Source organism: Cuculus canorus, chromosome 2 (genome assembly GCF_017976375.1).
Source record: "Cuculus canorus isolate bCucCan1 chromosome 2, bCucCan1.pri, whole genome shotgun sequence".
Lineage (NCBI taxonomy): Eukaryota > Metazoa > Chordata > Aves > Cuculiformes > Cuculidae > Cuculus > Cuculus canorus.
Genome location: NC_071402.1, coordinates 70,048,455 through 70,063,693, shown reverse-complemented (window position 1 = coordinate 70,063,693; position 15,239 = coordinate 70,048,455).

The window sequence follows — 15,239 nt, the reverse complement described above, 5'->3', positions numbered from 1 at the left end:
AGAAGCATAGTCCAAATCACAGAGCTTATTTTCTTTCTCCCAGCTGAACACCCCAGCCACTACAATAATGTTCCCCTTGATCAAAAACTCTTACATTCTCACTCATATACTAGCCCTGTTTAAGGGAATGCAGCCTGATTCAGTCTGGAAAAACAGCTTCCACTTCCTCTACTGTGGTAGGAGAGTAAGAAAAATTAAAACTCCTTCAGACCGAGGAAGGTATTTGTCCTGGTCACACATTCTCTCAGTATGTGTTTGAGCCAATTAGTCTGTAATACAAAAGATGTGTTAGCAGACTGTCGCACCACTCAGCTTTGGGAGGGATGTGGTCCAATATGCTTCTCGTGAACAATTCTCTGTAAGCAGGCAATAACTGAAATATATTTGATCTGATTAAGCTCCTGAAAGTTGGAAGAACTCTCATTTTCTGAACCTTTATTACACTTAGAGGACCTCTGTGCTAACAGATCCAGGTTGAGGAGAGCAAAGTTCAAAAACGACTCTAGGTTCCTGGAACTGTTACATCACTGGGGAGCTACCTGTAGGGAAAGATGCTGTAACTCCTACCTCTGATGGGCTGTACTTTTGAAAAGAAATTGACACTTATGGTCTGTGTCTACCCAGCACTGAATTAGATTATCCTGTTCAGTTTTTAAGTTGAAAAAAATGCATCTTAACTTCAACTGGATTATCAACCAACATGCTTGCATCTTTATCTGAGTACTTTTATTATCAGCTTTTTCGTCTGTCATGTACTAAATTTCTGCCAGAGTGTTTGACTTCCAAAGTTCTTTAAAAAATGAATAGTCCTCATTCAGAAATTAAATTACAACACATGAGAATTCATGATAAGCAGTATGCCCACCTGCATGCAAAAATTCCCAGGATTAAACAAACACCTCTTTTATTAAAAGAAAAGAGCAAACAATGAAAACTTGGAATGCCCAGATAATGTATCACACAAACTTCAGCAGCAGGCTTGACCCTAGTCTTTCCCCCAACATCTGCAAGTTGCTGCTAGGCCAGCATTAGCTGTTCATTAAAAGACTTTTCTCCTAATTATATCCCACTGCCCAAGAGTGAAAGAGTTTAATTGCAGGCAGGCCTGTCCCTTCATGCAGAGGAAGCCCACACTTTTTAAGTATTCTGCTACCAATCCCAGCAAAAGTAATCACAGCTCTGACACCGAGCAAGAAGGCCACTGTCTGCAGGGTGATGTTAATGATGCCAGAATAGGCAGCAGGCTCAAGGTCTTCATCGTTAATATCAGTTTCCTCATGTCGCCCTCGACTTTAATCAAAGCCCTTTCACTTCACCTTATCATCCACAAACCACCTTCTTCAGAGACTCGGGCTTTTAGGCATTCAGAATTGCCAGTGATTTTTTAAATGATTGTCCCTAAACTGTGGGAAAGGTGTATTCCTTTGGTGCTTCCAACAGTTTTTGCCCTCCACAGCTGCATTCTCTACCTATACCCACACAGCACATTAGGAAGCGACCAGGTCGTGCATCGTTCCCTCCCGCTCCCTGTACTCCTTGAACGAACTGAGTGGCATAAGCAAGGCAGGAGTACACTCCAAGATATCTCCCCTGATCCCATTCAGGGTGTTTAGGGATCTGTGTTCAACCATATTCACACTGCAGAAGATAGTCCAGGACAGTACATGTAACATGCTAGAGAGCTCTCCTTTTAAGTATTGAAGGAAATCCCAGACCTCACCTTCTAAATCAAATAAAGCTTTAACAAGGGTGTCACAGCTATTTAAATCTACCAGAAATCTAAAGCTGCTCCCTCATCTATGTTTGCCTGGAAATCTCACTTATTGTTCACACTCACCATAAAATCTTAATACTAAGTTCTCTGTATTTTTTCCACCTATTTATTAAAGGAATGTCACATTCAAGTCAAAGTTTGCTGAGGCTCTCTTGCGTATGTATTTGTCATTATTTTAACATGAAATGGCTGCTGTACTCAGCACAAGAATTTAGTTTACACTACCCAGAAGGTTTAAATGTGTCTTTGGTTTGTTAGACCATGGACAAGTTGCTTGTGAACTTAACAGCAGTTCATGATCAGAACTGGGATGAATGACAATGTTTCCAGTTTCACTTCAGGTTATCTTTTCACACAACTGCAGTCTACCATGCATCAATTCAGAAAATAGTATATGGACATCAAAGATAGCAAAAATAACTGGAAAGCCTGGGTGCAGGCACTACAGTGGCTGTACACAGAGCCAGCTCAGGTTCAGCAGAGTTTGCCAGACTGAGCTGTGCACAGACCCTCTCAGACTTGGACTATCTCTATAAATTACAGTGATGTCTCTGTCCCAGGCTATTTAGCTTCTCCAGTTTCTTGCAAGACCTGTTAGCTTATACACAGGGCTGGACGAGGCCCTAAGCTACCATGCAAACCAGAGAGACTACACAGAAAGTGTGAAAAGCTCTGTCTTATGCAAGTAGGCAAGCAATTGTGGTAAATAAACAGTTAACCTGGACAGTAGCTCACTTAAATTTTACGTGGCTTCCAGACAGCTGAAAAGCAATAACTTGGCTTTTGCTTTTTTTTCCTGGGCTTCCTCTTCTTAATAAAGAACTACACTGCTTGGCAGAAATTAGTCTTTAATTGAAATTTAACAAAATACTTTCCTTATGCTGGCTGGCTGGACTTCCCTGAACAGTCTCATTAGTCTTCCTGGATGGAGTAAACTGCACAGCTACAATTTTCAGGAGCAATTTCAATACTTTTGCTTTTCTTACTGAAGGAGCCTTCATGTTCATTTCCTAGCTTGGAACCAATGCCTGCAACCACAAAGACAATACAAGTTTCCTATAATAAGGTTAGCTGTGTCTGTGATGAATTACTTCTGGGTCTTAATGGCTCTCAGCATGACATTTCTTTTCCTCCTGCTTCACTGCTCGGAATCTTTGATTTTTTTTTTTGCTTTTCAAATGATGTCAAATATCCCTGCTTTGGATTTTAATTAAAGAACCTAATTATTGTGCTGATTTTATTTCTTGCTAAGGTGGGCCAAAATACTTTTGGCTTGTCATTATTTCTCTCTTTGTTTTTCTTTTTTTTTTTCTGTCTTATGCCTTTTTAAAAAATAATTTTCAATTGCAGACATTTTACTGGATTTTTTTTCCTACTAGGGGTGAGTTTCTGTTTTTATCAAGTGTTCTTTTCAGTCATTCCCAATATATTGTCTCTAATCTACTACCTAGCATGCCCCAATCCTCTGTTCAAATCACTTCAGAAAAGGATTCCAAGCAGAATATTCAATTAAAGTGACATGACTGAAAAACAAAAATGAAAGTTTAATGACCTAGTTATAGACCGTGGCTACCTAGGCTAGGTTACTTTCCATTCTGCTTTCATGAACCTAACTGTATTAAATCACTTGGGCTACAAACTGTTCTTATTGTCATCTCTTCATTAGTTAAAAAAAAAAAAAAAAGAAAGAAAATAAAAGGAGAAATGAGAGGAGGGAAAATAAAAAGCAAGATGTCAGATTGTTGCTCTAGAAGAAGCTGTCCTATAGGCGCAGCACATTCAGTTGTAAGAAAGTACAACGGCGGGGGAAGGCAACCTCACATCGATCAATGTTTATGAGAAAGATGAGAGTTAATTCCTCACTTTTCACCATACTGACTCTTAAATCAGCACAAATGAATTGCTCAATAGTTCCTGTCCTAGCACATGACACAAGTCACTTCATGGATTCCAACTACGCTTAAGAATACAGAGGACTGAAACACTGCTCACCAAAATTAAAACAGATGGATCAAATATCACAAATTATTTCCTTTTTGTAACCAGCAACCTCAGAATTCAAAGCACACAGACACTCTGACCTGCCTATCACACAAAGAGTTTACTTTCATCTTGCGAAGTGGTTATGATTATCTACCAGATTACACTTTAGCAAGAAAGTGGAATGCAGAGCTGTACACCTACAGAGCTTCTGGCAACAGTTTACAATGGCATCACCAGGGAGAATAAAAGCATACAGATATGGAAAAAGAGGACTTTGTCCCATGATTAACTACATATCTTACAAATATCCAGCTATTATTAGAACCTATAAATATGACTACTCAAAACAAAAGCAGATAGGTTCAATGCAAACCAGAAAAAAACCCTATTCAGCTTGCTGGTAGTCAGAGGATAGAACAAATCACAAAAATTAAATATGATGGTAAGGAAGAATTCATTAAATGTCTGAGACAGGCAAGTCATTGAATCTGCGTTACGCTTCTGAGGTTTTGTGAACAAGGTGGAAAAAATCTTAGCTGAAATAAAAGTACCACTAGGGCCTCCTGCCAAATATAACAAAGAGGGAAGGCAACAGTGGGAAAATCACTCCTCAACAACAGGATATGTGCAAAATGTTCAGGGCATGATACCAAAAAGCTGTATGTGATCAGGAAAACCACAGGAAGTAAAACAATTTACCTTGCTAGAAGATGTTAAAATGTCAGCCTTGACAGAAGCTGAAGGAGGAGCACAAGAAATTGCCTGACAGCGGCTTTCCCACAGTACAAGGAAATTACCTAGCCTAGGTTGTTTCTGCATTTTATTCATACTCGTTATTCATAGCAAACTGGTTAAACCATTATTTAAGGTACTGCAAGAATAAGAGTTAAAGGGATAGAACATGGGAATGTACGCCAAGTCCAAAGAAAAAGCCAATGATGTTTCTAGAAGGACTGAAGGTATGGTAGATACTCAGAAGGTACAAGGGTATGCCGCAAGCATTACTGGATTTCACTACAACTCTGTAGTGTGTAGGCTTACACGGTTCCCAGAGTTTACATCAAGGAGATGAAACTCAGCACTGAAAGAGAAATTAGACAATTACACTACCGTAAGCAACAACCTCCTGGAAATCTTTGGGTTTACACTACACTGGCAGAACATATTATGCATGCTGTGGCAGTTCATAAGTTTAAGAACTTAATGGGATGAAACTAAGAAAGAACCTGCAACAAAACAAACTCCAAAACATTATTTTGCTAAGGTGGTAGTGATGTGATGGATTTTAAAAAGAACACCCAAAACAAACAAATAAACCCCCCAAACTTATTTAAGTGCTATATAACTTTTCTAGAGGTTTGCATACGTAGACATAGGACAGTTACCTCACGAAAGTGGGAAAGAAGAGATAGGAAAGATTTTGGAGGCTCTTGTCCTCACGAAAGATTTATTTGAGATCAACTACATATTTGTGCCAGAATATTATCCACACTGACAATTTAGACATTTATAACATTAGATTCAACAGCCAGACAGTGACTGGGGGCAATTCACTGGCAGTTGCAGGCTTTTGTCTTCTTTTCCTCTAAAGATGTCATCCATTGGGCATTTTAAGCCAAAAAGTGTAATTTAGAAGAGGAGGACAAAATAGTTTTAAAGACCTGCCCGGTATAGGAAATAGTTTTGGTAGGGAGAGAGGAAGAAGTTCATTCTGAGCTCAGTTTCCATGGCAACTTTGAGACATTACAGCACAGACAAAAACTTGTTCAGAGTAGTTCTGGTTTTGTCTGCCAGCAATGTTTTGTGCTTTCCATGTTACTGACACTCTGAAATTGGTCATGCCTTCAGAGATGAACCTTTATAGTGTTAAGATCTAAACTACTAATATTTCTGCTAAGATACAGGATTTGAAACATACATTTTACTTTTTTTTTTGTTGTAAATGCTGTTCTTGGCAACTTTTCCACATTACTGCAGAGTATGGGAAGCTCTTAGAGAGCCTGAGTGGCAAAATAGCTCTGATTTCTCTAATCCTTGCAGTCAGAGGGTAGAGGTCACACTATAATGATAAAAACATCCTGACAAATAGGAAGTCAGCTATGCTGGAATTAAATTAGAATTCATGCTTATCCTTTCTGAAATAACTTAATGGCTACTCTTGTCCTTCATGAGCAGAAAGAGGCTAAGAGAGGAATGTAAGTGTGCAACATTATAATTTAAACAACAAATCTGAAAAGGGAAGAATATGATAAAAAAAGGGTAACCATTATAAAACAGAACTAGACAGAAAATGCCAGCATACAGTCATTTCACTTGTATATATTTCCTTTAAAATATATATAAAAATGAGACATTCAATGAATTTGTGGCTAGAGAAAGAAATGCCCCTTAGAGTAGTGTCCTCATCTAAGCCGTGAAGGCACTATTCACTTGTTCGCTATTTCTTGGTTTTAGTGACGAAAACAGATAATTTTCAGAAGAAGTTGGGAAGGGATATAGCCAGGACAGTTGACAAAACTGGCCAATGAGATATTCCATGCCATCAATGTCATAACTAATATATAAAAGTAGTAGTTGGCTGGGAGGGTTGGCTCAGAGTTTGACTGTGTCCAATTTCAGCAGCATATCAGGATCACAGCTGGGAAGAACGTGTGGGAATTCTTTTTTTCTCCAGGTGGTAGGTGATAGATTACTTGCTTTGTATATTCCATTATCATTGGTTTAGTTGCAATTTTCCTCCTCCTCTGCTGTTCTAATAAACTGTCTTTATTCCAACCTATGAGCTTTACCTTTTTTTCTTTTTCTAATTCCCCTCCCCATATCACCAGTGGTGGAAGAGGTGAGAAAGGGGCCAACATGTTTTTTGTTTGCTGGCCAAGTCTACACCACAATTACTAGTCACTCTGAACGTGTACCACACAATAGCGAAAATATTCTGGTATTAGCTTTCAAATCTTACACTCTCTGCACCTAAGAGAAATCTGGGAAAATAACAGCTGACTTACTCCTGTCTAAATCAACTACTCAGGAGATAAGATAAAGCAAAGGATGTCTAAAAAATGCAACCACACAAAATATTTATGTCATCTATCTAACCACAGAATCATAGAATTGTTTAGGTTCAAAAAGACCTTTATGATCATGGAGCCCAACCATGAACCTAGCACTGCCAAGCCACCACTAAACCATGTCGCTGAATACCACATGTACACATCTTTTAAATAGATCCAGGAATGGTGACTCAGCCACTCCCCTGGGCAACCTGTTCCAGTGCTTGACAATGCTTTTTGTGAAGAATTTTTTCCTAGTATCCAGTCTAAACCTCCTCTGGCACAACTTGATGCCATTTCCTCTCATCCTATCACTTGTTACTTGGGAGAAGAGACCAACATCCTCCTCGCAGTGATAAGGTCTCCCCTCAGCTTCCTTTTCTCCAGGTTAAACAACCTCAGTTACCTCAACCACTTCTCATAAGAGAACTTGTAAACAAGGAAAAGGGCATGTTTCTAGATTGCATTTTGCAGTGAGGTTTGGGCATCTCTGATCCTTTTCAGTGTATGACAGTTTCTTTGCCAGTAATACAGAAGATTGCTTTCAAATGTAGAAAAATGAGTTTGCACACAAATCTGAACATAAAATGGGAATTCCAACAAGGAACATGCCCTGAAGAAATTTTTGAGAGTCTATTAAGAAGCCAACCCACCTGGCCTCTTCAAAATCTTCTCCTTCTTCTTGATCTCCATAGGGACTCAGATGTCTGCTGGCAGATACCTCTGAAGGCCGTACTGCTAAGTCTCACAGTTTCTAGCTGTGGAGCTCCATTATAATTTGCCCCCAAGCTTGCTAAGTGCAGCACAAAAGGTCACCAGCTGTCTAACCAGCTTATGGTTCACAAGGGTTTCTTATTTTGGGAAAAGAAGAATAAAATTAAATTAAAAATATGACCTTCCACAAGGATTTGAGGGAACAGCTTCTCTGATATGCAAATCAGAATTAAAAGGATAGACCTTCTCCTGCTGTGCTTGTTCACTGACAGATACGTATCTTGTGAAAGGAACGGGGAAAGCTTTATATTCCCATCTGTCGCCAGTTTTCAACACCAGTCATCTAGACTAACCAAAAGGACAAACTACTTAATAAGGGGTATTTATATACACTCTCCAGGTATGAGTATGCATCATTTCTCACTGGAATGAGATTCTTTCAGAAATGCCATGGATGCAACAAACTGAAACAACTTGAGTGAGAGTTGAATAGCCTTGTTGCTCTTTTTCTCTTCATCTATCTGTATACATACACACACATCTATAAGCCAAATATATGCCCACAGCCTTGATGTCTTTCAAAGCTTTATCCACCTAAAAGACATGGGACAATGTGCCAGAGGAAAGACCCTCAGCTAAGAGTGAGGTTGCAAGATAGTAGAAGGGTCACACTACTAGGTGCTGACTAAGGCACGCACTGTAGCCTCAAAGGATTTCCTTGAGCCTGGATCTTGGAGTGGAGTGACCTCTTCCTAGTTCTAGTGCTGTCCTGTGATTCATTCCTCATCCCATGACCAGATACAGCTGCTCAGCAGAACATAGATCAAACAGCAACTAGCACATGGCTGGGCTACTGCACTGCTAATGACCTTGAAGCAGGATAAAAGAAGACCAGGGCTGACTATGAGGTGATGATGCTCATGCACAGCATCTGGCTCATCCACACCACATGGAATATGTGGAGCATGTGACAGACTAGTTCATAGGAAACAGAGTTTTATTGTTAAGATGCCTTAATCCACATTCCCTGATACCTATATAATGAGATAGGACTGTGATAGTACTGCAGAGGAACAGTAGTGGTCAAGGCCCGTTATCCTCCAAAATGGAGTATTTTCTTCTTTTTTTAAGTTTTCTTTTTAAACGAGGTGCATTTCTTTCAACACAAACAAAGAAAATTCATTGCACTTCTGTTTATATTTATTGTCAGCATAAGGTCAGTTCTTTCTGCCTTGGGTTTTCACACAGTCTAGGGAAATGCCTGCAAGCTTTGTTTATTTTAAAATGAGCTTGATTTTTTTTTCCCCCAACCAGGCTTACTAGTTTTTACAGCTTATTTATACAAGACATTAATGATGGGAGAGATTTAAGCTGACAATGCCTCCCTAAGCTAAGACTAGTTAATGCTACAGTCTAATAAACTTCAAAATTCCTATAAACATATAAAATTCTCCTTCATACCAGGACTAGCTTGACTTTGGCAGTCTTTGAGAGAAGGTCACCAGCTCCCCTTATAAAGCTGTTACAGGAATGGAGAGCCATCCAGCTGCTGGACTATGCTTTGAAGAGGATCTCACTAATATGATGAAAAGGAGATACTTTCCAGCTAGCATCTGTATGAATGTCTCCTCCTCTCTTTCTAATACAATGCAGTAACACTAGTAATATCATTCTTTAAATGGAGACAGTTCAGCAGGTCAACAGGGAAACAATGCTAAAGAAAAATCTGCTTAAGAGTTAGCACGAATATATTAGGCAGAACGAGTCACTAAGGTACAGCTGCTGTTTAAATACGCCTGAAGAGACACCTTCTGGGGAGTGCCTTTATGCTGCTCTGACGTTAACAGACTCTTAGTTTACTGCCATCATTGCTAGCAATAGCGTTATTGTATTCATCCTTCATCCATGGATCTTCCACAGAGGAAGAAACTGAGACAGATGGGTCATGCAGGGCCAGCATCAGCAATGTAAACAACCTAAACACCTTGAGTCCTCACTTTGCTCTGCATCTGCCTGGTACACTACATGCCTCAGGTATGAGCAAAGATGGGAATGAATTGGTTACAGGGCACATCACCTTTTTTTGTATCCAGTGACACAGAGCAGAAATGGAAGCATTGCCTGTTACTTCTTGCCAGGTAAATATTGAGATGCTATCCTTGGTTATTTGGGAGTAAGCTGTTCAGGTAACAGTGCCCTTCGGCTGAGTCCTAATGTTTTTGCATTCAAACCTGTCATTCCAGCCTAAATCTTGTATGCTGCTGCCTAGTTCATAATGAGTGGTCTATTTTAACTTTTCAAAAATAAGTATTCACATCCTTCATAAACATCCAAGCTATTTGCACTACCAAGGCCTTTCCCTGTCTCCTTGACATCTTTTCCTGCATTGGGATGTAGGATGAAATTCTTGTCTCCTTAGAGAGGACTGGAAAGAGCTAAAATGCAAGGAGAGGAAGGGGAATTGCTTCTTGCTGCTTTAGTGTCCCCCAAGTGTCAGTAATTTGTCCTTAGATTTGTCCTTGTTCTTTGCTTCCAGTCCCCTCTGGCTTTAGTAGAGCTCTGCTGGAAAGCTTCCAACCGTTTACAGGAATGAAAAGTTTAAAAATAAAACAGGAGCTTTGATCAAGAGAAAGAAGTTTAGCTAGGAAGGAAAAAAGGAAACACAAGGAAACTGACAACTCAGGCGGAAAGCAAGGCAAAAGCAGTTTCATTATAAGCTGACAGACATTTTTATGCCTGCTTGCAAAGCCAAAACCCTCCCTGCTGCTTATTCTTCTGCAGAATGCTCTACATTAACAATGAAAAACATGTTTTGTTTTCACTTCTGGCTTTCCTCCGTGTGCCTGCACTCTTAGCTTTTTCAATTGCAAAATGGTATTTTGCAGGATCTTTCAACTGCACTAAACTCTGTGTACGCGTGCACATACAAGCATCAGTTCTTCAAATTGTGCTTATTCAAAACTAATTCTTCCTCCATCTCCTTCATGTACTTATGTCTTAGTTTGCAAAAGCCGTGCCAGCTGCTGCTAACAGAGAGATCTCTTCACTATTTTTCCATTGTAAAGAGGTAACAAATGCAACATGAAAAGTTAGCCTACCATTCCTCCCAAATTTTTCATGATTCGCTCAACCTAGCATATTTTGGATAACATATAATCACAAAATCCTTCTTCAAATTCTAAACATCCAAACAACCTCCACAAAAGTACCTTGTTTGCCCTTGTGAAGCAGACTGAAAAAAGTCTACTCCATACACACATTCAGTTCCTCCAGAGATATCAGTGCTCAGGGCATGCCCTAAAATGCAGACAGTTAATCACTCTCCCTGTTAAAAACCTGTGCACTGTTACTCAGACTCAACTGTTTCTCTCAGATGAAGTTTGTCTAGCTTTGACTTCCAGACTTTGCTTCTTGTTATGCTTCTCTCTGCAAGATTAAAGCACCTCTTAAGAACCCATCATTTTCCTCTTATAAAAGTACTTGTGTCACTCATCTAGTCACCTCTCCATTCAATAATCTAAACAAATGGAATCCTGGAAGTCCTTCATTGGAAAGTGTATTTTACAGTTTTTCAGTCATGTTTTGCAACCCTTTCTCCACTTTTTCAATGTCATTCTTGAAGCGTACATGGGAGAACAAAGCATGCCATTACAATAATTTGAGCGTGAAGCCATCATAATCTTCCAGATTCAAGAAACTCCCTCGTTGTTCAAAGGTGACGGAAGTGAAGCACTGAAATCTCACCCTTATCTGGATTTACACATAGTACAGAGTAAGTTTTCCTAATAAAAAATGCCAGCTAAAAGAATTAAAATTCAAATATCAGAAAATTACCAAGTAGGAAGGAGGAAATTGTGAATATGAAAACTCCAGGCTAACTTATTATCCATTACAAATAAAAGTGACAAAGACAGAGAATACCTTACAGGCTGCTATTAGACACAACTTGAAATTAAGGCAACAAGGAAATTGCAGATTTATACATACTTCCCTGCAATCCTGTTTACTGCCTGTATCCCACCACCCAAAGCCTAGTTCTATTCATGTACTGTTACTGTTCAGGTCAGGTGTCCTCCATAGAAGACTGGAGAGCTTCGCTCTCACAGTTGAGGAGCCTGGAACCAGCTGAGCCTGGTTCTTGCACGGAGACAGTTACAGAGGATCACAAATGTGGCACTTCAGATTTCTTAGGCAATTGCTCAAGTTTTTCCATGTCTTTCCTTCAGCAGAAAATAGTATTGGAAGGTAACAGTGCCCTGGTGCAGGAATAGCCAGTATATCCACCCACAGCACTGTTGGTCTTCAGTTTTCCAACAGAAATACACAACTCAACAGAAATTATCTGGCAGTAAAGCATGCACATGTCAGTTATATTGATTTATAGAGCTAAGCAGCCCTAATACTGCTGGGTTTGTTTGGTGTTTGTTTTGGTTTTTTTTTAAGAAAAAAAACCCCACTTGTCAAAGTTTTAATTCTGTAACTAACAAAATGAGAACATACCTAATATTTTCACTACCTTTTTGCTACAGGCACTCAGAGTCTACATTGGTATATGTGGCTGTAGTCCAGAAATTGCTTCTACAGCTTAACACCCATCGAACTCCACAGAGAGCTCATATTCCATTTTCTTTCAGCCCACCTTCTTGGATTCGTTACTCATAGCTATGGTAATTGCTTTGCAAAATCCAAAAGGGGTCTTTGCATTCCTATATGTTTACTCTGTCCTTTCCTCCTCATCCTCCTGCATCTCTCTGGCACATGGAGAATGAGGTTGAATCCTGCAATTTAGAAAAAGGTTATGAAAAGGTCTGTAGGATGTTGAGTTTTATTTTTTTTTTCGTGGAAGTGCATCTAAGTGCTGAAAAGACAGACATTTAGAAAATCATTAGCTTTCTCTTCCTTTCAGAAGTCACAGGGTCATAGCAAGGAATCTTGGGAGTTCACTACCTGCACTGCAGGACGATGATACATATCTTTGTAAGGCAGCACAAGCCAAGTGAATTGAATCTTCTGCAAAAAATACGTCAGAAATATTTCCTTATGGGAGTTCAGAGAAGAAAATAAAGCACAGAGAAGAATATGTCACAGAACGTGCTATTCATCTTCTGAGAAGGAAAAAAAAACTAGTTAAAAAGATAATGTCATGATAATAAAGTTGTGCTGGACTGCCTCACTTGCAGTTGAAAAATCTCTAGGACACTTACACTGTGGAAAAAATGGTATGTTCTAAAACAAAAGGCTATGTCTATGCAAGTTGATCCATGTTTCAATAAGGATTACATGAGTAACCTGTTTTCTTGCATTCAGGGTGTTCAACTACATAATCTCAGTGTTCTTCAAAAGCTACTGGTTTTCTCCCAAGACCCAGCTAATCACCTCGGAGGCAACTGTCTGTGCCTGACCTGTTGGTCAGGATTAAATCCTATTTCCATTTGGGCCAAGTGGTAGCAGGTGCATGCAATATATTTTCTCTGTCTCAAAACTAGCTCATCATTGCACTTTCCAGTAATTAGTAGACTAGACAGAAGTGATTAGATCTACACTGACCATGGAGATTAAACTAATTATTGCTTCTAAGAAAACTCCTTGAACTTCTCCATGTCAAAAAGCATGCTTGTTTATTTGTTTATGACAGTCATTTTTTCTAGTTAATCATCCACAGCACTATCAAGGAGACATCTCTTACCAGTATTACATACATATTGATATATAGAAAGGGACAGGTGGTGTAAGAAAGGATTATCATTAGTGCAAGATCGGTATAATCTTCTGATTTTTATAACATTTCACACACAGAGATTACTCCAGGAGTATTATTCTGGGGCTTGCAGTTAAATAGAGGTCCCAGAGAGTTCTGGAGGTCTCCCTAAACAACTTCAGACAGGTTCTGATGAGATCTGGTCAGCTAGATCCAAAAAAGAGAAGCCATAAAGCGATACAACAGTCAGAAAATATGTTGCCTAGTAAAGATATATGGAGGTGTTGCAGGTTCCCCTCACCTGTAAAATCATTGCAGTCAGCTTTTTTAAAAAATAAAAATTTGGCCTACAAAAATTCTTGATCCATGCCAGACTCTGTTTCTTCCATATGATCAGCCAAAGACAGGTCATAGTATGACAAATATATTCATCCTCCTCTCCAGTAAGTTAGATATAATTTAAGAAAACAAATATAGAAAATGTAGATTGTAAAGAAAATATCTCATAACTGCCAAATTTTAACCTAATTTATTTCTGTGTTCTCTAACCATTATTTAGACTACCTCTCCTCCCACCAGTAATCTTTTCTCAGCCTGTAATACTCCAAAGCCTCCAGGAATATATGGTTGCGGGTTTATATATATTTTTTTTAATCTATCATTTAAGCTACAAGGTGGTTGTAAAAAGAGAAGTTACATTTCTACTTACGAGGACAAATTGCTTAAAGATGTTGCAACACTTTTAGTACATTCATAACTGCTCTGAAGTAGACCCTATTTGCAAGTGCCATGAAGTTCGTTCTCTCGCTTCCCTTCAACTGAAACTAAGTTTGTGGAAAAATTATTGCAATCAATGTATGATTGTCAAGTGCTTCACTAAGGGTTGTTGTAGTTAAACTGCAAAGGCTCAGACTTAACTCAAATTTACACATGATAATTGAGAAAGTAAACAATATTGATTTTAGCTCAGTATCTTCTTTTCATCAAGTACAGAGAGAAGTGAGACTTGAAACATTCTGACCAAATCAATTTAATATAGTTAGCCCTGCAACATCTCTTTGCCATCATGATTGTACCATGATAGTGGGAAAAATCAGACTGCAAGTCCAAAGCATATTATAAGAAAAGATAGTCATGCAACACAGATACTTCCACCACAACTAGATGCAGCACTTGTCCACACACTTTTTAGCAGACCTATAATTAACTCATCAACATGTCAGTCCTCTCCAGAAAAGTGCCACAAATACCTTTAGAAATAGTACAAAAATATCTACAGAGAGCACTTCCGAATATTGATGTCTCACCTGTCAAATTTGCCAAGCCTCAGAAATAAATAGTTTTCCATATTTTTTTTAAATAAATGTAAGGCAACAATCTATGTTCCTCCCTCCTTCTGTCCTTGGGAGGAAGCCAGGATTGTAACAGACCATTATATTTATGGTGATTAAGCCTTACATAAATGTGGATAAGCAACTTTCTTGGCAAGTTTTTCCTTTTTTTTTAGAAAGGAAAAAGTCAGAACATTTAAGTCGAAATGCTCAGAGAAAATCAAAACAAAATCTTCCCTGAATGTGCAAAATTTTTTGTCTAAATGAAACACTTCCCTAATCCAAATAAAATGTGAAGAAATTAAGAAACAGCTTCCAAGTTATCCACCATGTAACAAACTGTAGAAAAGTGTTGTTTCTGAAGGTGACATAGAGAAGAATTTATATGGGGTTTCTGAAAGCTTTTGATAATGATCTTCAGAGAAGCCTTATTTGGGAAAGTTAGTCAGTCACACCTCCTCTCATTAGCTCACAGTATAGGACAAAAGTGGGAGAGCAACAGAAATCAAACAAATATACAGCCAACTTCTTCAACTTGGGAAAAGTCAACAGCAAAGCACATCAGGATGGTCATAGAGTGTCTTGGTTTAGCATTCCTGTCCCAGCTTGGTCAGCAGCGAAACACAGGGCAGCTGTAGTTCCAGTTCCTCCTACACAAGGAGAGGGAAAAATGAAAGAGAGAGAGGCTT